The 21,774-nt window shown below is 44.0% G+C and overlaps 1 long non-coding RNA gene across 1 annotated transcript in view; it reads left to right on the top strand.

Moving 5' to 3' along the window:
- The window catches only part of LOC135247815 (uncharacterized), a 46,627-nt gene extending 25,802 nt beyond the window's left edge, over positions 1–20,825 (top strand). The window contains exon 3 of the long non-coding RNA XR_010328309.1: positions 20,366–20,825. This is a non-coding gene — a long non-coding RNA (uncharacterized LOC135247815). The remainder of the gene's footprint in view (positions 1–20,365) is intronic.
- Positions 20,826–21,774: the final 949 nt, after the last annotated feature.

Below are 21,774 nucleotides of genomic sequence, written 5' to 3'. Positions count from 1 at the left end.
AGGACAATATAATGTTCCACAGAGTGTGTTTATCAGCTCTATTCCCCTGTTGAATTAACAGAAAAGCACACCACATTTTTAACCCCTCCACCGTCGCTAGGGTGGAAAAGGGAGGGAGTGCGTACCCAACAACAGGCGTTTCCACGGCTCCCGTTTGACTGACGCTGAAATAAGAAACCCCGAGAAGGTGAAGTCTTCAACATCTGCTCATGAAGATTCACAGGCCGCATTAAAGCGTGAGGTTTTAAAGGTGATAAAAGGGAAGGCAGCGAGTATAATTCTGCAGATAAGCGAGCCGCCCGCTGTCCGGAGGCTATATCCCTTTTATTGCGTCTGGCAGCAAATTAAGGCGAGCAGAGAGGGGAAAAAAAAAAGACTGAAAATTAAACCCCAGGCAAAAGACCGGATTCCGCTCTTGCCTCGCCCGCTTCCGGAACACTGACATTATTCTTTGATTTTTAGATTAGATCTTCTGATGATGATGAACCATAAAAAAAGATATAGACTAATAAAATCCAAAAAGGCGGGAGTTCATAAAGGGACCTGGGGCCGTTTAGAGTTTGGCGCATGCCTCCCATGTTTTTCTCTCCATTGATTTTTAAAGATGATTACCTTTTTTATTTATAGGGAAACAATTGGATTTGAGCATAAATTTATTGGGACGCTTTTGTGGGCTAGAGCTCAGCCTGGGCCTGTCGGGTCCCATTAAAACTGTTTGTCAGCCAAAGTGGCCGGACCTGCAGCCAAAGCCATGCAGTGTATACATGCCTCTGCTGGAAACTAATCGAAAGAATCCAATAACACAAATACGGCAGTCCCAGCCTGTGTCTTTCCAGCAATAGTGTATGACGTTAATTTTCAGGCCTCTTCAACAATAAGCACCGGTATGAGAATTGCAGGCAGGTAATTTCAAACCCCAACCAGAGCCCCCACCCCCCTGAAAAACAAGGCTTTGCGAGCCAATTGGATTACGTTTTTGCGGTCATATGTCATGACTTTGACAGTGTGACTAGGCTTCTCGTCGAAACGAAACCTAGCCACTTGGGGGGGGGGGGGGTGGGGTGAAAATAATTCCCTTTCTTCTCAGCGATTCAGGAAAACTATCCACGCCCCCCCCCTCCTCGAGATGAAGCGAGCGCAGTTCTGGAGAGGAGAATCGTGGGACAGAGTGGGACGGGGAAGAGGCTCACCCCTCCGTCGCCGCGTTCGTACCTCTCCTTCTCGCCGAGGCGCGGAGCGCGCTCAGAGGATCAGCGAAAACGCCGCCCGACCTCGCCACTTTAGGCGGGCCCTCTGATGTGACAAGCAGCGTGTGATCTTGAGAGGAGGAAAAAAAAAAAAATCTGATGCGTACGGGAAATAATCAGGGCAAAGCAGCCGACGTTCAGAGGAATGCTAATATTTTCCGAGCGGTTAAAAAAACAACGCGCACGTACACAAAAACAACCCCCTGACAAAACTCTCCCCGGATGCATTTGCATAAAACATTAAGCCGAACAAAATGATTACACCTGACAAGCCGGGTTGGAAGGAGAACATCGCCAGTGGCAGGCAGTTACTTGTAGATTGTACAATCATTTCCTCGTCAAGCAACTGTTTCATGACCAGCTTTGTATGCACTGTCATTGCGCTGCAGAATGATTAATCTCTGCCTTTTGTTTTGTTTTGTTGTACCCTTCTCTCCTTCCCCAAATCCAATATCTTGCCCTTAAATTAAGTTACCCTGTTCCTTGCAGATAGGGCACTGGTGATGGATATGCCCAAATTGATGCTAGGCATACAATTTCGCGAACAGTCTGCAAAATTGTGCTTTTGCAATTTAACATTGTGTTGCAAAAACGGTGTCTGGTAATGCAATTAACATGCACGCGTGCCCCACCCCCACCAGCTCCGTAATATTGTTTGCTGGGCGTAATCATCTTATTCACACTCTGTCGCGACGTTAATATACGACTCGGTCCCTGAGATAAAAGTGCATTATTTCAAGAAATATTAAAAGAATAACTTAAACATGTGTGTCATGGAGAAGAGCATCAGCTTGAGAATCAAAACAGCAATATCCTTCCATTCTGTTTAAGCACTGCTGAAAAATTCAGAATGTTGAACACTTCTCTGAAGGATAGCTCACAGATAAAATTTAAAAAAAGATTATTGGATACTTTCCCTTTTTTTTTCCTCGACAGCTCTCAATATGGTAATATATCTTTTTTTTTTTTGTTGAATATTTGCAGGCAGAAATTTAAGAAATGAGCGCTGATAAGAAGTGACAGCAGCAGAGGCAGGACTGATCTTTAGCATGACAGGCGGTGTCAGAAAGACCCCGGTGACGCTGTCACGCTGACGAACTTTTCAAAAGAACAATGCAGAGACGTACGTTCATTGAAGTGAAGCTGCGAGGCTCATATTTAATGTTGTTTCCCCGGTTTTAAAATGGAGGCATTAATTATGTATCCCACCTCTCCCGCACACTCATGGCAGTAATCTTCATTTCTGTGTACATTTGTCGACACGTACCATGTCTTTCATTCAAGTGAATGAAAGAAAATGTTTGGTAAATAATAAGTAAAATGTGCCATAAAAGGTTACATTCAAATGTCTTAATTAATGTTTTTAGATATATCATAGTGCGGTTAATACCGACCAAAAAAAAAACAAACAAAAAAAACACAGAATTAAAATATAATTTTAATTAGATATAATATATTATGTTTGTGTCAAATGAACAAGGGTGAGTGTTCATGTTATTAATAATTGTTTCAATTTAGAGACCACAGACAAACATATTATTACTATACTAATTCCTATAGATGTTAAATGCAAGCAGTGTTCCCTGTGTAAGAAAAGAGTGACTTGCCAGCCCTGACAGTTAGTGTGGCTCGTTGTTTTGATACTACCCTACCTTTTTGTTGCAAATCATTGTCTCTTTGTTGAAGTGAAAGTTATTTAATTTTACAGCACTCAAAACTCAGTTATTTAATTGTACACTTTCAACGCTCAGAGATATTATTCAGTGACATGAAATGCTTGTATATTAGTCAGAAAAAAAGAACAAAGAAAGTGATGAGCAAGAGAAGTTCTCTTTAGTGTAAATATCACACAGTGTCACAATGAACCGGAACGCACAGTCCCTGTCAGGATTCAACACAATCCCAAACTGGAAGTCGAGGTTACATCCTAATATTCATCTAAAACCCCAGACTTAACCTTAAAAATGCAGGTGTCAGTTTTGCATCCTGTCCTATCATAGATATTTTCCCCCTTTAATCTTCCTTGTACTTTTATTAGAAGAGTGACCCTTGACCCCGCAGTGACTGTTAGGATCTGATTACCATTACTGCAAAGATGAAACAGCTGGGGTATTGTTTGTAATCTGCCAGCTGTGTCTATTTTCATAACCTGTTTTCCTTTTGAACGAGTACACCTCCCTGCAAAGGCAACGAGGCTAAAAAGTGAGATATATTTCAGTGTTTGGTGAACTCTTCCCCTATGGCCTGATGCATGTCTGTCGAGCTGGGGAAGAGAGAGCTCTGTAATCACCTAATCCAAACACGCCAGTTGGAATCTCATTACTGGATGTAGCCGTTCCAGTTTATCATTATCTGGTTTCAATCAATCCCGTTGCATTTTACAGGGTCTCGGAAATCGGATACTTTTGTCTACCTTTTTGGGTGAACTTGCTGAGATCCCCGCAGTTTCTAAAGAGAAAGTCTGTCCGTCCTGCTGCATTTTCACAGCCTTTAAGGGCTGAGCTTTTTGTGCTTCATTTTATAATCAAAAACAAATTTGCCTTTTTTTTTTGGTCTGACAAACCTCTTATTTTCTTTTCGTCGTGTATGAGCGATGGAGCAGTCGGAGACACCCTGCCCTCGCCCGAAAATAACGGGGGCCGGCGGGGACCCGGTGGGGGCCCGGCGGCATGAACTTGGCCCGTCCCCACTGAGGTAGAGGGACATTAAAACGAAACCTGACCAGGGCCCTGGAATCCATAAGGTGTACTTCTCTTTTTTTTTTTTTTTTTTGGGGGGGGGGGGGGGGCAAAGAAGAAAAAATGCGGGTCAGGGAAAGGTGAGCGAAAACAGAAGCACCCTGGGTGAACCGTCTCAGGAATCCCAGATTAAAAACTCCAGAAGTTTGAGTCGGAGATAATCACAGGATCTGGAATTCACAATAACAAACTGGCCATATATCTACCTGTCACCGGTCTTCCTCCGAGGGGGGGCCGAAAGGTCACCCAAATGGCTGCATTCCATCAGCCGCTTTTTTTTTTTTTTTCCCTGCGGAGGTACACATGAAGTGGCCGGGGGTTCAAATGCGAGCTCAGAAAAAAGTCATCGTGCTTTCTTCTTCTTCTTCTTTTTTTCGTCTTCACAAAATTTGAAAATTGACGTGAAAGGTTTTTCGGTTGTGATTGTTTTTACTTGCGAACGGCGATCATGGCTGTTCAAACAGCTCATTTTTCTGTGGATCTGAGTAGCTGAGTGGCTGTGCCGGGCTGAACAGAGACTGCAGAGAGGAGGACTCGCAGGGCCAGATGCCGCGTGATTTACATAGTTCTCAGCGCACGGAGTATTTTAGTCTAGTCAGACTGGTCTCATGGGAGCGCATGTTTGAAGAGGTGTAGCATTGTGGTACTTTGTGATTTATGTACACGGAAAATCTTTTCATCCGATGCTTGACAGTTTCATTATTTATTTGTGTTTGTTTAGAATATTTGCTCAGTTTGGGTAGGTACAGTAAGCTCTTATGTAAATATCTACCATTGCCAGAATACCATATATTCTCACTCTGTATGTTTTTCTTGTTTATCAGATCTCCAGTTTGCACTGCATAATATATATATTTTTTATTTATGTTGTTTTTATTCAGCTTATTTGTACCTCTGTGCCACAGAATAGTGGCACTATAGTATGTTCTGCTAAAAATTATTCACACAATAAAGTGATGTGTTAATTAAGTTCTTTGGAACAAGCAAAGAACAGAGCTTTGTGAAGTGATGTGTCGATTAAGTAACTTTGATTTAGTAACTGATGTGTTGATTAAGTAACTTCTTTGCAACAAGCAAAGAAGTTACTTAATTGACACATCGCTTCACATAATTTTCCGCTTCTTTTGAAGAATTCCATACTCTACTGCTTTACTTTACAAAACTGCAGCATTATACTTAAGGTGTTTGCACCCACTGGTTAGTTCACTAAGCCAGAACTTGCATTCTTCGACGCCAGGGGCATGAGAGCAAATGTGTTTTGTTTTTAGAACGTGTGCGTTTCAGTGCTGTAGAAAACTTACTGCTTGGTTAACCCTTGGCAAAAATGGAACGTGGTCACTGCCCGCTGCTGCATTGTGGGTCCTCTAATCTTTCCTTTAGTACCACATTCATATTCTGCGCTTTCCTAGTCGAAAATCGAATTGCTGTAAAAATCGACTTCCTGTTTAGTCAAAGGAATACATTTTATTCATATTGACAGCAGCCAAACAGGAAACCTATTGCCAGGCATTTAATTATTGAAGACATTGATCGACAAAGTGATTTATTTGCTGTACAGTAGTTCTGCTCGAGGGCCTAATTGAGTCAGGGACTGTATACGGCTTCCATTTGCCTGTTTTGTTTGAATCAAGTATTTACAAGACAGGAGAGAATACAATACTGATATGCAGCCATATAATGACAACATTTAAACATATCCTGTGTATGTATCATTATGAACGCGTGATTTGAAACATTTATTGCCTCAGGATGTAATACACTATGGGGCTTCGGTGTACAGCGAACATCATGTCATGAATTGGAAAGACAATTTCTTAGCACTGGAAACCATCGGAGATGTATTTATTTATTTATTTTTTTCCGTGAGTGACACTTTATTTAATTTCACATTAATGCCTTAGGTTATTGGGTAATTTAGGTATCCATTAAGAAATGAAGAGGCAATCTTAATTTGTAGGGGGAACAACAGTGTGTCTAGCCCTTGATTGCACAGGCTGGTTTTGATAATCACATTCTGTATGGTTGGCTCTGGAGAGTGTGTGAGAATGCACACTTCACTGGGAATGAACGCATCAGACTGAGGATGTTCGCAGCCTGTATGAAGGAGTCTTCTGCCAGATGCCCCAGATTTCTATAGCCCCCACTTTCGAGGGGCGTTCTTCTGTTTTTTTTTCTTTCTTTCTTTCTTTCTTTCTTTGAAAGAATCCATGCACAATCGACAGTCCACAGAAAATCGTTTTCATCTGTCTTGCGGATTCAGGATGACGAAACTGGGGAAAATTCAAAAAGTCCTTCTTTTTTTTATTACGGAGCACGTTAAATAAAGCTATCGAATCGAAACCCTATCGGTAACGAGCGGTTTGGAATGGGCATTCTCGTGGACTGTATTACAACCGACTTCCCTCACGAGAGTGAAAAATAATCTTGATATCAGTCCCCTGCGAGCCCTGCTATCTCGGATATGTGTGTCCCTGGCTCTCATTTACCTCAGACAGATCCTCTCTTCTCATTTCGGTCTGATTCTTACATGGTGTAGAAAATACTGCACCGCATTTGGTATGGAATGTGAAGCAAGAACCTCTGTCTTATTGAACCGGTGCATTTTCATATCAACTCAACAAACAAAAGCTCATGTTTATAATTATCATTATTGAAGCCAATTACTTTGTTTCCTTTTCTGAGAAAATGGACATCTGATCACCCAGAGGAGCCATGTACCCTCACACTAAAATCCAGACATTTCACACGAATCATTTAATACGCTGTCTTTGATATACGCTGCATCGAATATTCCTTGACTTTCAGAAGCTTATCTGGGTGTCTGCCCTCCCTGCGATGTTGAGGTATTTTGAAGAGTAGCAAAGTTAGTGTCAAGTTGCACCATGTTTCGGGCATGGCCACGAGCACCCGCCTCTGTCTCGTTGAAAAGGCCGGCCCAGGGAACACTAAATTAACTCCGAAACGTAATTATTAGTTTTATGACTAGACAACCCTTCCAACCCCACCTTCTGCAGCACATGTGCAAAAAACGTTGAATGTCGGAAGCACTCGGCTAGCCTCTGGCATCTCAAAATGGGTGGGGGTGTGGGAAAAAAGTTGTCATGGAAATGAGGGCCTTTTGCTCTGCTGCTATTTCGATGATCTCATGGGGGCTGGGGCTGGTCTTGTAGACCGGAAGACTAAGGCTCCAGGTTGGGATCCAGGCACAGTTTTAGATGGGGGGGCGGATAGGGGGAGGGGGGAGGGGGGGAATGGAAGGAATTATGAGATAGAGGTAGGCAGAATAAAAGCTCCCCCCCCCCCACCCACCGGTGGGATTGGAGATCAGGACGCAGCAGGAAGAGGGGGCTCCATCTTAGCTGATAAAGCTGATGGAACGGAACAGGGCATTAGGAAAAACGGAGCTCCTGGCAAGGCCACAGCGAGCGAGGCCGTGCGCACGCGGTGGGGCGCGGGGAGGGAGGGGGTGGGGGCGTACAGAGCCCGCCGCGCGGAGGTGAGACCCCGCATTAACCTCAGCTGCAGGCCGGAGCGGGCCGCTGTGAGCCCGCTGGCTGTTTCTGCTCCATATTTGTTTCGGGATCTGATGCAGCGGTATCGTCTTTCCCCCCCGGCCCTCGGGCACCGCGCGGGTAAAGCACAGCGCCGATCTGGCTCCTCTCCAGCTTACCTGCAGCTCTGCAGTCCGCGGAAGGAGAGGCGGAGAGTGATGGAGATGGAGAGATAGAAGGGCTGTGTATAGGTTACATTCTAGACAGATACAATACACAGTAAAGGCAGAAAAAAACGAAAGCATGCACTCCCTTTTTGTGTCCGTTTATAGAGAGCAGCATGGCTGGGTGATAGTTTTAAAGCAAAATCTTACATATACCAGTATAAATAGCTCAAAGAAAAGCCTGCATGACTTATTACCTGTATAGATTAAGCTTTTTCCCCCAGAAGTCCAAAATTGTATGTGTTACTCGTTTATGTAATTATAACGAATTGCAAGAACATGATTTTTGTAGTACTCACCAGACAGTTGTGGAAGCCATCCAGCGGTGCATGGTCAATAGCAGCGTGGTAGCTGTGTTAGTACTTTAGCTGAGAGTGGCCTCCCGTGGGTGCACTCCAGTGGTGTAGTCCACAGACCCTGAGCGTAGGCCTCATGCCGAGCCTGTCTACAGCACACAGTTTATGGATGCAACGCGGAGGGACTGACAAGTCAGTTTGAAGTCCATTGGTTTTTTTTTTCTTTTTCTTTTCTTTTTTTTTGCTTAGAATGCACAAGTGGGGAATAAGCCTGCTTCCTACTGCAAACTGCCCTGAGACTCCGGGGTTAGAGAGGAAACATACCGCAAGAATTTTGGCTTGGTCTTCCATGTTTTTTTTTTTTTTTTTGGTACCTAAATGTGGGCATCGGGGAAATCTGGCTCCCGCGGGATCGTAACCCCTGAAGCCATCGGTATTTTCGTCCGGGGCTCGAAACAATGACAGTCCGAGGACTCGGGGGCACTATTTTTAGCGGCCTGTCTTTTGCGAGGAAGAGTCGTTGCGGGCGGAATCCCTGCCTCACACTCCATTTATAGTAGAAGAGGCTACAAAAATAAGCGGCGTGTCCAATTTTTCTTTTTCCAGCTTTGCGCCATTTCCTTTGTCCCCTCCTCCCCCACACACACACACCCCAGTGCCCCCTCCTCTGGTCCTATAGTGCTAATGACTCTTTCAGCTGAATGATGATAGACGTGGATTTATTATGTAGGCAGATAAGCCTTGGGATTGTTTTTCCGCAGAGTGTACCTAGACGTATACATTAAACACCGGGCTCCGTGGGGCCCCTCACGGTGACGGGGAGCCCCGAGGCAAAAAATCTCAGGCCCCAAGTTTCGCAAAAACAGCGCGGGGCCGACGGCGGCCATACTGGGACCTCAGCTCGCAGCCGAGGCAAACGCAACAACAGCTCTGTTTAAATGCTTCCAACTGTGAGCAAGTCTCACTCCGGCAGCCAATCACCTCTCAGAGTTAACATCAAAGTGGTTCGGGATTGGACGGCACCCGCACCCGCACCACACCGGGCCCTCGGGTCTGCCAGGGAGCTGGAGAGAAGATGCCGGTTTATTAAGATAAATCTGTTAGGATTCGCATGAGGTCATAGATTCCACACGTCCGCCCTCTCGACGAGAGGGCCGGGTTCCAGTGGCTGTTCCTGCTCCTTCGGCTGCGGGGGTCTGAAAGCCTCTCTCGCATTTTGTGGGGCCTTGTTACTGACGCAGCCGGAGAGCATGTGTGACCCTTCACCATCACGGTCTCTTTCCTCAGCCGTGGAACTGCAGATTTGCTTTCTGTATCCTTTTCTGTTTCTTTTTTTTTTCGGACGAAATAGAAATTGGAATAGAAATTCGCAATCAAAATCTGTGTGGACTTTTGAGGATATGTTTATCCCATGCATATTTCACATAAAACCCCAAATCTTTTTATTACACAATGATATCATGTACTGTGATAATAAAAAAGTGCCACCCATAAGGCCCTCCTCCCTACATGTTTTACCTAGAATTCCAACACACCACACACTTTAATATAATTCCATAGCAGTATGTTTCGGTCTGTCTACCTGTCTAAATTCCCCACAGAGCAGGGTGAACTGTAGCCCATTCTGCCGAGACTACTGTTGGTAGCATCCTGTTACCAAAGGGCCATCAACTATCCACCTTTCAGTGCTGCAGATATACTTTTGTGTGTGGTTTTAATAAAAAAAAACTGCACACAAACACGCCTCCGCACACGCACTCACGCACACACACAGGGCTGTGTGTGATTGGTGGTGCGGCAGGTAGCTGAGGTTGAAGGTTCTCCTGGAATTTGTAACGAAGCACACGCCGATAACACCCGCACCTGTGCTGTGTTTGGCACGAGGCTGTCAGCCCATCAGCGGATGCGCTCAGGATCCTGGGATACATTCTCCCCTCCAAGTGGATTTATCCTGCCGTGTGTTCCTCAAAGATCACGAGACACATCTCAGAGTGTGCGCTCTCACCCAAGAGAAAAAGAGAGAGGGCTCCCCTTCTCCTTCAGCTCTACCAAGTCCCAGAAATATATTTTTAACCAAGAATAAAAATACATAACCGTATGAAAAGTGGCAGAAAGGGAAATCAGAGTACACTCTGAGCACTAAATCCGACGGTTGCATCTTTTTTTTTTACGCACGCAGAGCACAAACATTAATGAGGTCGGAGTGAATAATGCCGAAGCCGCGCTCTCCCAGCTGGGCCTGATACCCCACGCTGGGCTGTTGGCTGTGTATCTGGTAAATATTATTTGCGGCGCTGGCTGGCGGTACCCTGAAAAGCGAGAGCGCGCTCCTCAGATGAGCGTAATGCACACCAGAAGGCCGGCGTTCGCTCGTTGTCCGGTGCATTAACCTCAATCAGCTCGGAGGGAGCGTCCCCAACGCCGGGAACGCGGGGCGGGGGGGAAAGGCGTCCTCCACATGTTCCGAATTCTTTGGCACTCCTGGATGATTCAGTGCTGATTGGCTCCTCTTTATGGTGTGTACTCTGATACTCGCAGGGCCAGAATTATAAATGTCTTTAAGGTCTTTCTCCCCCCCCCCCTCCTCCTCCTACTCCCTCTTCCCTCCTCTTCTTCTTTTTCTCTTCCCTCGCTCCTGACCTTTTCGTGGTCATCACATCTGAATCACTTCCATTCACTCTCTCCTCGGCCCCGCTCCAGACTCCCCCTCCCAGGGGAGCTCCCGCACTGGCATTTTTTGGAAAAGTTAGAAGGTGTTAATGGCCCCCTGTTTTAATAATACATAAATTTCTCTTTTGGACTAATGTGTGTGCGGTTGGGGTGAGTCAGAAATCTACTTCTGCAGATCAGCGTCATGGCTGGACTTTGTAAAGTGCAAGGCAAAATGTTTTTTAAAACCTTTTTTATATTCTGTACGGTATCAAAAATGGTGAAGTAGAATTGTAACAAAATGGTATGGCATATAATTCAGGGTTGCACTTGTATATTGATGTATATTTCTGCAGCATAGATAGGAAAATCCTGTTTGTAATACTGTATGATTTTTTTTTGTACCGTATAATACGCAAGTTTATATCATAAAAATTACTAATGAAAACAATACACCACCAACAACAATAATAATAATAATAATAATTATTATTATTATTATTATTATTATTATAAGTGCATTACTAATACTAATACCCATGAGCCCACTTCATAGATGCCATTCAAAACCAAACATCTTTCAGTAACGAGGCCTCTGGAGGTCACATGTCTCCACAACTTCCTGCACATCTTCCGCACACTTGCCTTCTATTGTCATTGCCGATGACAGGTAAGTTGCTCGGAGATGAAATGCATTGTCACGCGGCAGATGAGACTGCCCCGTCCAATTTTAGCAACATGCATATTTATTGAGATGTAACCCTCGCCGAGCGAGAGCCTTAATTTAGGCTAGCGGCGATGTTATTAATAATTATGTTCCCCCATGGCTTGGAGAGGGATGAGGGAAATGTCAGGAAGGATGCCGTGCTTTATTACAGCTGGGGGAATGACTGTACCCGCGGTTGAGCATGCACAAGTTCATTCGGGTTCACCCCGGGGAATTCCTTTCGAAAAATTTCTGCAAGGTCAGGCTGTTCGCCACGTCGCTCCGCGTGACGAGATCTCAGGCTTTACAGCGAGCCCTGGGAGAAGCTCTAGCCATGTTGGACGACCGGCTGATTGACTTTCATGGACTCTGGCTGGATGGGTAACTATAGGCAGCAGCTCAGTCTGCCGCAGATTTGCTAAAAGACAATGCAGAAGGTGAGCTGAGTCATTCAGTCCCCTTTTTTCTGTGATCTTCAACGCCTTTTTTCCCGCTGCTGTGTGTTTTTTTTCCTCTGTTTCCTTGGCCGGAGTCACTGGCATTGGTCACAATTCTGTTATTCAGCTGGATTCCCACCAAAGGTGATGATCCTTGGCTTGTGGGTACAAACACACAGAGACACACCTGGGATGTGAACCCAGGTCCTTTCGGTCTCAAACTGAGCATCCTCCCCACCGTATTTTGTTCTAGCCCAGAAGTCCTTCCTGAGGGAGCTACCCTTTCTTGCCCAGGCTCCGCTAGCAAAAGCAGACAGACTTCCTGCCGGTTCAGCCAGGAAAGATCACAAGTCAGAGTTTAAAAAAAAAAAAATTATTCTAAGCTGCAAAATAGTCATTTCTGCCACGAGTCCTGTCCTGTCCCTCAGCTGTTTAATCTGATTGTGTGGGAGATCAAATGCTATCGCTGTTTCCTCATAGAATTCCACAAACATACGAGAGCTCACCGAATAATTCAATGCATCAAAATGCCGCATTCGTAGGACGTCTTAAAATGCATTAGCATATCCTTGCATTAGGGCGTCATTCAATACCCCGCTGGCTTATGTTTTCTATCAAGCGCATTGAAATAAGAAGCCAACTCCATTACGAGAGGCCACTCGATACTCTGGCACTGCCTTATCCCTCTGTTTTTTTTTCTCCGTCTCTAATCTATCTATCTCTCCATCTATCTGTTCGAGGCTCGCCACATTACTCTGCCGAGGTATCGTTTAACAGAAAAAGATTTAATGCGACTCCCCTGCCGCATTTCCCCCTCTCAGCCACCCCAACGTTAACAGCATGAGAGAATAATTAAAGTCAAAAGTTTTATGAAAAGCAGTGCTCCCTGACCCACGCCCCTTCCTAAGTACTTTTACCCTACCTTGAACGTTTTGTAAAATTCAAATGACCCCTTTCTGAGGTTAACTAATAGCGGAGACGTTTGTGAAAGATGCTTCCCGAAATTTAATGTATTGAAAAATGTGTTTCCTGGCTTCGTCATACATCACATAACCTCTCTTGTCCACTAGCTAATGAAGCTCTTCCAAAAAAATTAAGGGAGTGAGAGAGAGGGGGGGAGAGAGAGAGAGAGAAAGAAAGAATGGGGGGGAAGTGGGAGCTTTGGCAGCGTTTTTGGGGGGGGTTATTTTGCAGCGGGACCCACGAAAATAGCTCCCGAAGATAGCGTGGCTCCACCTGCGCGTGGCGACCGTAATTAAGAAAAAGCGAAAACAGACGGTCCCGTGACGGGCAGGGGGCTCGGGGAACTTCCGATGCAGCTGGACCCGGCCGTTTCCACGCGGACCCCGCTCAAGGACTTCCTCAGAGGAGTGCGGGAGAGGCGCGGGGCGAGCGTCGGGCCGTCCCGCCGCAGACGGGACGCGGGGGCAGACCCGCCTTCCTCTCCGCTCCTCTGTTGTTCATCGGGGTGGGGGGGGGGGGGGGGGGCGTTCGAAAATAGTGGGCCCCTCAGGGCCCGGATTAAACCCTCACCTTAACCGATCCATTAACCTCAGATTTCAAAATCAGCGCTAATAGTGAATTATTCACGGGCGGAATTTACAGCCAGGTTAGCCTGTAATTTGTGACCGTCGGGCCAGTTTTTATGTGCTTCTATTATCGTTTACAGTGCTGTTAAAGGTCATTCAGCTTCACCGCGGCGTGATCGCTGCAGTCTCACAGTTCACCAAATTTGCAAAGATTGAGATCTAGATAATTATCCTTTTTGTTTCTCAAGATGTCTGTATCTCGCTACGTACGCTTATAGAACATCTCATACCGTAGAATCCCGGCTCCTGGACAGAATGTGTGCTCTGCTCTCTTTTGAACAGATCCCGGAGCTCGCGGTGTTCTCTTTCAAAACCAGATGTCTCCTTAAAACACACTAAGTATCTGCAGATGTGTTTCAGTATTAGGCCAATAACAGCCATGTTTATTAAAGGAGTGACAATCTTATAAACAAGGGCGCATGTCCATATACCTTGCCTCGGTGTCGCCAAGCTCACCCTGAATAACTCCACCTGGTTCTGTGCACGTGTGTGTGTCTGTGTCTGTGTCCGTGCGCATGTGTGTGTTTGTATGTGTGTGTGTGTGTGTGTGTATGTGTGCGCACACTTTATATACCCTGGGTATAAGCAGACACAGACTGTGTGAATGTGCTATATTCAATTAATTGGTGTGTGTTCTTCTAGCTATGTCGATTACTCCCTTGCAAAATATGATTTAGCTGCTTGCTGCAAGGTTAGAACGTTGCTTGAATTTTTTTTCACATTTCAGACTTAAAGTTATGGTTCATCATGTCATCCTGGCTAATCACCACTTCATGTCAACTGTGACAGGAAGGCATAATTGCTTGAATGAGTGAATTGTTCACCTATTTCCCCATACCTGTATGTTCAGCGTATTTATTTTTATTAAAACTCTATTCACCAGATTCACAGTGCTGACAGATTTTCTTCCCAGGTATTTGATGCTGTGAAAACATTTATGACACTGTTCACAGAGTGGAGATAACACATGCATCTGTGAGCATTCTCAACTAATCAAACAGAAAAAAACAAACAAGAGCTGTTAAAATAATATGGGCTCCTTCAGCCTTAAGAGGACATTGATTTGGAACTGAGCCTGCACTTCTACCTAACTAAACTGATATACTAGAACATAATAGTAAAACATAATATCTGCATTGCCCTTTGTATATATAGATTTGAGAGCCTTTTAATATCTGTGTTTTTTTTAAACAAATAAAACATTCAAATGGATAACTAGAATAAACTCCAAGCTTTTGTCCTACTTTCTGGCAGGGTTGCTGGAAAAATACAATATCTTTGTCAGCACTTAAGGTCTATATAATTTTACCTCAGGATATCCCTTTCCTGAGAGGAAATATTGCTCTTCATTTATTTTGTTCCTCTTTCTGTTTCTTTCGGTAACACCCCATTACACAATTGCACAGTTAGTTCAGATTAATTTAATTATGAAATTAAGTAAAGTTAAGGGTTTTTTATTGATGGCTAATTTTGAGAGAATTGTATACTGTTGGAGCCATAGGAAACAACTAATTCAGCAATAAAATGATTCTCAGTAATGTGGGTTGATACCTCGGAGAGAAATGCAGTTGATTGACATGCCCTGCTACTCATCGAGTGTAATTGTTGCATTGCGACAAAGTAGCATTCTCAAATATGGGGATTGCTTGGATGTGTGGTGAATAAATATTGGAAAAATACTTTGAAGCCAAAATTACAACATTTAATCTAATGTAAGCTCGTGAGTGCTAAGGTTTGAGCTTCTTTATTTCCTGGTGTGAGCACTTAGAAGCCTTGAATCTTTTATGGATCTCAATGAGAAGGACTGCCTGCAACCAGTGGAGATTTACCATCTACCAAAGCAAGGCTCCAGCAGCTATTTCTCACACAAGGCAGCACGAGCTGTTAAAGAACCCCCTATGGCAACATGATTCTAGCACCAAGGTGAGAGCGCACATTTGACAGGGCAGTATTGAGCTGTGGCAAGAACACAGCTGTTTGTTTGATTCGTATGCCCAAACCTGGCTGCCATGCCAAACAACAGAAGTTTGATAGTGGAAAGAAATAGCCAGGTGGTTTGGTTAGCACAGTAGGTGACTTTGCTAAGTTCTGAAGTTATATTCCGTACTTTGAAACCTGCGAGCAAGCTGGCACATTTGATACAACAAATTCCGATAACCATAGCCATGTCCTGAGGTGTGACGTGTACTGTAGTACTCATCCCCGATTTCAGAGCTCTCCTCAGCTCCAGTTCCAAATCATATAACATGACACATGCGGCCTTGCGGTGCACTTGCTCGCATTTTCAAAAAGCTTGCTGTTTGTTCTGCGTTAAACCAAAAACACAAACTTTGCTGGATATGCAGGAAAAAGTTGAACCTTGACGAAGATGCGGCAGTCTCCTTGGTGCTGTTGTTGTAGCAACTAATGATGTCACTGAACTCATTATTTCTGAATGCTACCGCACACGAGCAGAACAGTGGGTCTCATTTGAATTTTGGATACGGCGGTATGTGCCTGAGCTACAGGGGCGAGCTGAGTGGGCAGGAGACCAGCCTCAGTCTGAACGATGGACAGGCCCCGCCTCCTGAGGGACAGGCCCCGCCTCCACAGGTGCTCAGCCATTGGGAACTCTCCACTTCCAGGCCAATGTGACATTGAGGCCCTAATTATGCATGCAGGACATGATTGCCCAACACCGCCCAACAAGTGACAGTAGTTGGTCACCAGGTTGCAGTTGTGTTGGTGAGAGTATATTATTATTATTATTAGTAGTAGTAGTAGTAGTAGTAGTAATAATTGGAAAATATGTAAAATATTAAATGTAATTTTGATATCAGAATGAATAATAATGTGACATCAATTGAAAAGCTAAAATCGTCTAATGATATGAGCTATTTATAGATCAGCTATTAACACTATAATTACACCATAATTCCAAAAATTCAAATGTGTAGTGCCAGAATAGTCACACGTGAAAATGAATGTGCATTTAGTTTTTTTCTTAATTCAGTTTGCAGTTTGCTATTGATTTAGGAACTCTTTTCCAAACAAATCTCTAATCCCACTCCAGTAATGTAGTGAGGTCATTCTAAAATAAATTTTGTGGTTAGAATAATTTGTTTATGAGCTGTATGGTGCACAAGCATGGAGAGATGCAAAGCTTGTGTAGGTGTATCAACTGTTCTGAGAATGTCTGGAACATACCTACATTGAAATACTGAGGGTATTTATTTTTACAGTATGTGCTCCTGTAACGTGTTCTTTGAAACCATAGTCTCAAGAAGAACTTTAAGAAGACAAGAGTTCAACAACACAGCTGGAATTAGCACTCAGCAATAACTCAAACAGCTAGTCCAAGTTCAAGAGGCTGGTGTGTTTACTGTTTCAATCAGATGGAACCTACTGCATGCTGTCGATCGCTGGCTGAGAAACTGCTGTTGTTGTCTGGGAGACCTGACCTCTGCCACCATAGGGAAGACATTGTGATATGGCACCAGGTTAATCTGGGAAGGTTTTTTGGTTTGGTTTATGTTGGCCTTGAAGAGAGATTAAACAGTTGTATGTTCTTGTATGTTGTATGCTCCTGTATGTTCCAGGAAATGCATACATTTTTACACAACGTGTTGTACTAGATTTGAATAAAGTGAATAATATTCCCTATAGTAAGATATTATTCAAAGTAAAATTTTTAACAGCTGTGTATAGTATGTTTTGAATGTAATTTTTTTTTTGATTGTCCGACATGTCTCTACTAGTGATGCCCAAATAGGTTGCTTTATTCCATTCTATAATCCAAATACAGCCATTTCACAAACCCCAGCTCTCAGTTTTCTATACATGTCACATTTTCCTTAAATAATCGCAACTGATAATAATCTTTATGGTATCATTTTCTTGAAATCCATTTCCAGAGTGAATGTTTAATGGAATGTAGGAAAGAACTCCTTCAAACATAATGTTTGGGGCCTTACAGCAGTTCAGTTCCACAAAGAATAACATTGATTGGCCAAGTGATGGTAGTTGTACTATTTCAGCCGATTGTTCCGTTCTGAATCCCATCAGGTTTTCTGAATCCTCTGGGATTTTAAAAATCAGGCATACTGTAGGTAAATCATAAAGGCTTTCATGTTTCACATGCAGCTGATGTGATTGGGGTCCTCTGTGTCAAGCACTGGAGAGTTTACAGGGTTGCGGGCTGACTCATGCACCTTTTTATCATAGAGCTGCGTAATACTATGTAAGTCCTCTCAGCTTTTGAAGCAATCAAAAGGAGACCCAAAGCAATGCTGCGTTCTGAAATATGAAACATGCGGCTGACATACTTTCATTTGAGATTGCTGTTAGTGATTAATATATGAGCATAAATTCACAATGGAAGACTGTTATAAAAACATTGTGAAATGTATGACATAAGCATAGCCATGTGTAAAATGCATTCAGTATAAACAATAGATATTTGATATACGAGATGTTTAAAATAAATTAGATATAAGAATTCATATTTTACATTTGAAGAAGACGAAGAAGGTGACAATGAAGAAAAAGAAGACAGAAGAAGGTGAAGAAGACAATGAAAAAGAAGGAGATGATGAAGAAGAAAGGGTACACCACTGTGACCAAAAGCATTGGAGTGGATAAATGTTGAGACATTCCCAGTGCTGAGGCGCTGAGTGCAGTGCAGATGAAAGACCCAGGCTTTTCCGCCTTTTAGGAGGATTTCCTATCATTGATATTAAACCTGATGAGAGCGATCCGGCATTCCGAACGCTGTATCCTGAGGACAGATTTCCTGTATCATCTAACGCTGGACGGACGTGCTGCATGTGCTCCGCACTCTTCCCTTCCTCTCTGATGAATGCTCCCGCTCCCGCTCTTCCATCTGCCGCTCGCTCCCTGCGAAATCAATACCAGATCCATTTGCCGTATCGCGGCCATATCTCGGATCCAGATTGGTAATGATGCTATGATAAGCCCGGGTAAATTATGCAGAGGAGATTTTAGCGTGATCGATAGAGCTGGCGTACATTTTGTGCATTATTCGCGTGGTAGTCTCTCCAGGCAGTCTACGGTATGTGTTCGAAACTGTCGGTGGGCCGTTTGCCTGATTTCACTCCAGTCTTTCTAGAAAATGAAGAAGGCCTTCAATTACTGTATATCTGTTATGATTCCTGTGATTTCATCTCAAAGGTCTAGATAGGTCTTGGTATTGCACCATGTGTAAACAACAGTTTAATTTGTTGGTGCATGTAGATGGCCATGGTTTCATATTGTTCCTCACCATGGGATTTCTCCAAAACTCAAATGCACATCCTGCTCATTGAACTGTTTATAGATAAAATTTCAGGGTGCCTTTGTAGGAAGCTTTGATAAGAGTGTCTGAGGAAATAAAGTTTTAAAAAGTATTTACAATAAATAAAATAAACCCTTATGTGGGCCGCACACTTTCATGTATTAGAGTTTTTTATCAAGATGCTCATGCATGTTTGTGTGTCTGGAGAAAATACCTGTAAGATAAAGCTTGTTTGGATGGGTCTAACCTGCATTGGAAGCTGGAGGACCAGGAGAGCTATGACATCACTGCACTAATGGCCTGCAAACAGAAGCCCAAATTACTGGCATCACCGTGGGGAGATTTTAGCCGGGTCTTCGGTGTTATGAGCTGCGCTGGCAAACACCACTTAAGCCCAAGGTTGTGCTTCCTAAACAAGTATTTAATCCCCCTCATTAAAGATATATGAACCTGGAAATCAATGCGGGCTCTGGGTTAGAGCCTCGGCTTCCTTAAAGCAGTCCTAATGGTTACATGCTGTTGAACATTACACAGTCCTCCCCCGTCTGTGTATCCATTACACTTGCAAACACCACACATATTTTGTAAGGTAGGCTGGAGGGTGTTAAAGCAGATGTGTTCTACAGGTGTAACAGAGCCTCACATTAAATTGATGGACGGTGAAGATTTAAAGACAGTTTTCATTAGGCATTATGCTACCTTGTCCATTGGGAGCACAGATGCTCTGGCTTGCAGTTGTGCCTTTATGTGATTTAATCCTCATAGGTCCCATGGCTTCCCCACTGCACTTCACTTGTTGCAGTCTTGAGCTTCTTGTTTAACCTCTGCATGGTCTGTTGGAAAGTCCGTTGAAAGCTTTTTTTTTTCTTTCTTTTTTTTCCTAGGCCATAGCTGATTTTCCTCGTCTGTGCTTTCCTTGGGGAGTTCCTGGCTACAGTCAACCATGATTACCTGGCTTTGGCACAAAATAAGGCTTAAAACATATGTCCGAATTTGGTTCTAAATTTAATCAAGTAATCTGATGTGTATGATATGTCGCACGTAGGAGGTGCATATGAATACCTTTAACTTGTGTCACATGTTTTCTCTCCCATAAAGCACCACTGGACTGTCATTACTGTTTAACAGTCTCAGCTTTTTGAATGGATGTTTCTTTTTGCTCGTCCTGAAAGGCACAAGAACCACATACGGCGTGTTCACCTTGGCAGTCCTTGGCCTGACGTCTTTGTTCGTTCCCCTGCTCTGTTTTGGTCATTGTGCTTCCAAGATAGGAAAACCTGCAGATATCCTCCATTGTGGTCGTGCTGCTTGTCGATAAGGCTGCCCTGGTTCCTTTTCTTTCTCATCATATCGGATCCCATTGTGTTCAGTCTCGTTTTCCTGTTCAACATGAGAAGATCCCCCCGCCTTTTCCTACACGATAGTGCATGAAACAAGAGGGCTAACAAAGTTAAAACCTTACCCAGGCCACCCTATTTTTGCCAGTGGAATCCACTAGGATGTACTTTGCTCAAGGGTAAAAACCCCTGACTCTTAGGTCGGGAGTCCATTGCTCCAGCTGTAATCAGTAATAGTTTCGGGTCAAAGTTTTTATTTGGTTCATTCGAGGCGATATGTTGAACAAAGGGCGTGGGGCCATTCCAAGACCGTTGGTAACTATGACTTGTGTTTTTTTTTTTTTCAGTGACTAACAGAATTCCGTTTTTATTCCTCAAGATCTGGCCAGTGAATCACGATTAAAGAGGCCATCAAGCTGTCAGCAAACGTGGGCTTGGAGGTGCCACACGGATCCGTTTCACTGTAAACAAGCAGGGGGAACCTCCTAAATAATGGAGCCCGTCCTTTTTATGCGCCTTAAAGAGATTCATCCCCCGCTGCTCCCGCTAGATTTGATTTTTAACTCCAAGCTGAGCCGCTGAACATTACAGGCTCATCTGAAAGGGGTTCTAAAATGAAAATGGAAAGCTTTCCGCTGTTCCCGGGTAATCATTACCTCCGAAGATGGGAAGGCGGCTTCTGGCTCCAAACCATTGTCTGAATGGCGCATTTTATGCTTGGCTGAGCACCTCGACCGATGCGGCCCGCAGACATCTTTGTGGCGCTTTCCATTTTTCTCTCTCTCTCTCTCAAATAAAAAAAATACAAATAAAAAAAATCCCGAAAGGAGTTACACTGATTTTGGGGTCATTTAATGTACGGCTTAACCACAGGTATCAGAGACCGGCAACCTGCCGCTCTCGCAAGGTCAACAGGAGAAACGAGCCGTGCCTAAGAAAAACCAACACAGGATGCCTGCGCGGTCGTCACGGGCTCCGATGGGCTTTTAAGAGACGCTTCTAGAGCGCGTCAGAAGGCCAGGCTCCTCTCCTCACAGAGAAATAAATTGCTTCGCAGAGCGGTGCTGATGAAAACGCAGCTCGGAGTAACCCGGGTGAGAGGACCATTTTTCACGATTTGGCAAAAGGGCTCCGTAGTTTACATTCCTTTAATGATATTGAATTTGACTGACACCCACATAATAAATTACCGCAGGTTCGCGCAAAAATGTGAGGAATTTCACCGCCGCTCCCGTCGGTGTAAAAGTGTTTAGGCGGCCCCCAGACAGGGAAAAAAAAAAAAAAGAGAGAACAGAACTGAATTAAATGAAGCCGGTCTCGTTCCCCGCCTTGGGTGAAATCACAGCACATGGCAGGGTTTTAGGAACCTCACTGCGTTCACCGTGCCTCCTTTATTAAATTTAAATATAACAAGTTAAAAACTGGTGCTGAATAATATGAAGTGCCACGGAGTTAAAGGATGAAATATGTCCACTGTTGAGGAAGCTTTCGTTTCATTCCAGTTCTTCAACCTGTGCATGTACATTTGTCACCTTTCTATAAGTTTACAGTATGTAATGGTGGGTATTATTTTATCTCGGAGCTTACTGAGCTGTGTAAAATCACAGTGCCCCTGTCGGGGTATCTGCTAGTGATTAGGTGCATTTGGAGGGAGATGAGGCAGGTGGTGTTTTGGGCTGGAGGTCTGCTGACAGTTTGCAAAAACTGTAAAAGATATTATCTGGGGGGAATGAAAACAGCACTCAGCATGTCTGTCAGGGAAGATGGACAAGTTAAAACAGATGATGC

Source organism: Anguilla rostrata, chromosome 1, assembly GCF_018555375.3.
Source record: "Anguilla rostrata isolate EN2019 chromosome 1, ASM1855537v3, whole genome shotgun sequence".
NCBI classification, from domain to species: domain Eukaryota; kingdom Metazoa; phylum Chordata; class Actinopteri; order Anguilliformes; family Anguillidae; genus Anguilla; species Anguilla rostrata.
This window is presented reverse-complemented; position numbering and strand designations above follow the sequence as displayed.